Source organism: Anopheles aquasalis, chromosome 2, assembly GCF_943734665.1.
Source record: "Anopheles aquasalis chromosome 2, idAnoAquaMG_Q_19, whole genome shotgun sequence".
Lineage (NCBI taxonomy): Eukaryota > Metazoa > Arthropoda > Insecta > Diptera > Culicidae > Anopheles > Anopheles aquasalis.
The window spans coordinates 9,445,001-9,447,500 of NC_064877.1; the positions used below are offsets into that span (position 1 = coordinate 9,445,001).

At 52.9% G+C, this 2,500-nt stretch overlaps 1 protein-coding gene across 4 annotated transcripts in view; it reads left to right on the top strand.

Annotated features, from left to right (window-relative positions):
• LOC126581731 (uncharacterized) overlaps positions 1-2,500 on the top strand; it is a 31,698-nt gene that overhangs the window by 1,689 nt on the left and 27,509 nt on the right. For all 4 annotated transcript variants that reach the window (XM_050245588.1, XM_050245590.1, XM_050245591.1 and 1 more), the window contains exon 2: positions 820-1,787. The gene's annotated coding sequence lies outside the window, so the exon portion shown is untranslated. The remainder of the gene's footprint in view (positions 1-819; positions 1,788-2,500) is intronic.

Genomic DNA, 2,500 nt, shown 5'->3' on the forward strand with positions numbered 1-2,500 from the left:
GGAGTTACGTAACGGCGACGAACCCCTTCCATCGTCCTCGTCCCCATTCTCGTCCTTGTCGTCGTCGTCGGTGTCGTCCTCATCCTCGCTGGGTCGCCTTGGTGTCGGCCCTCTCGGCCCTAGTGGGGCTTTCGGACTTTTTCGCGTCTTCGTCGCTGCTTCGTTGTTGCTGCTGCTGCTGTTATTGTGTCGTGGTTGAAGCTTCGGCGCTGGTTTGTGCTTTGGCCTCTCGTTCGGTCGGTGGCGGTAAAACACTCCAGCCACCCCATACACGGTGGCCCCTTTGTGTCTGCTCAGCACAGTGTCCTCAACCGAACTCCGGTTACGGAAGGACCACGCGCTAGCACACTCCGCCATCGCCATCACCGCGAATCCAGTAGTAGGCCGAGTGGTCGCCAAACCATACTTTTGCTGTATGGATGCTGTGTGCTAGTGTGATTGTGTTGGCCGCAAATCCGTAATATCCATCTCGAAAGGTGTGCCAAGGCTCAAGGTGGTGTGGCCCAGGGAGTAGACATTCGCCAAAGTAAACAGCTGCTTCGTGGGGATGTATGATGGGTGTTGTGCTGTTATTCGTATGGCTACTAGATGGACGGTTACTAGTCAACAATGACAGATCTACGAAAAACCCTTTGACAGCACATACCCGTATCCTTGAAGATCAAAGTTCATTTCCGTAAACAATATGCTTGCAACAATTGTTCCCTCAGACAGTGCATGATTTCTCGCAAAGTCTAATTCTTTCTTTTTTCTCCATTTCTCCTTTTTTTCTTACTTTTCATTCCGAATTCATTCCCGGCACACCGTTGGCGCCAGCAGTTTTAAGCCAGCAACTTGAGAAGCAATAGAAACAAAACGGCAAACGGCCAGGCAGCAATACCGAACCCCTCGACTACGACTCCACCACTAGCGTCCTGCCAACAACAACAAAAAAAAATAATAAAGCGAGGGAGAAACCACACCACCGTGAAACAATACACTGTCCACGCGTGTGTCTCTGCAGTATTAAGCTCTCCGATACCCTCCGATAACCTCCGTGCTCGTGTGCAATCCTTTAGACGTTAAGTCCCGGTACACGACACAACCGACTCTCCTTCTTCGTCTTCATCTTCTGTCACCATCTTCTCGTTGTTCCACGTGTCGTTCGTTCCTGGATAACTTGACCCACCCCGACGTATACCAACGGCTGATGAGCGGTTTTAGTGTTCTATTGTTTTTCTCCGCCGATCCCGGGTTCTATTGAGCTCACACACCTCCCTCCTCCGGGTTCCTGGTACTCTGGTACGTGTGCACGCGGAAAGTGTGAACCGGGAGATCCTTGCTGCCTGCTGCGCCAACAACAATCGATATCCTTTCGTGAGCTGTTGACGACGGCAAAGGGTGAGGAATGCACATCGCGCGCCATTCAACTGGCATGCACACGTGAGCCTGAAGTGAAGTGCAAGAGTATTATTTCGTGTATGTGCCCTGTGTACGTGTGTGGTGAGACACGGTGGTACTTTACCATATCCAACAACGTGGTGAAGTGTGTTTAGCGTGCCCAACAATCGATCATGATCTGCTGCTGATGATGCCACGCAGCCAACCGACCGCGACATCGGCGTAAACGTTCGCGTGTGTGGCACCGTCCGTCAGTGTATGTGCGAGTGCGCCCATGGGCAGTGCAAGAAGGGTGTGCAGCGCTAGACCAGGAAGCACGCAAGAGGAATTAGATCAAAAGCTCATCGAGATATGATGGAAGGACGTACTTGTCAGGATACGGCACGAGTGCTGCGGATTTATTAAGGGTAAGCAGCACACCACAGTACCACGGTGTATGTTGTTGTGTATTCTCAAGCCCTTTTTTTTTGTTGCTCGCCTATCGTTTGGATCTTCTTGTACTCGCGCCAGCACCCGCGCCTGTCTCCCGCACCATCTCCCACCACCCCCGGGGTGGGGCTGGTCAGCTCGTGCGCCTGGAGCGTACAGTCCTTATTAGCCTGAAGTGTTCTGAAGCAGTGGAATAGAGCTGGCGCAGTGGGTAGACGGCAGGACATAAGGTGGGCTCGTTGGGATTGGGTCCTGGTGGAGAAGAACCCTCTACATTGCCGCTGCTGCTGCTCTCTCGAAATCGAGCCTCGAGTGAAGATGAGTTGGCAGATTTGTGGTCTACTACGGGAGGCCACGCGTCTGTGTGGAGGTAGGACGAGCGGACGAGCGAAGCCATTGTTGGTTGGGAGTTGAACCGGATGGAATTCAACCACCGACCCTTTCCAACCGGCGCACCAACCACAAGAATCCCATTTTTGCGTCGTATATGTGTGCGTGGCGTATGTTGTGCTACTCCTTCCTTGGGTCGATACCTGAGCCGAGCGTCAGGATACACGGGGCCCTCGGTGCCTCGTCGATGCAAACGTGGGTCATACGTCGTGTGGCCGCTTTCGTTCCATACAGTTCGCCTTTCTCGCTGCGAATCGATTCTCTAAACCCGTTACACAATGCAAACCCCCCTGGATTTCAC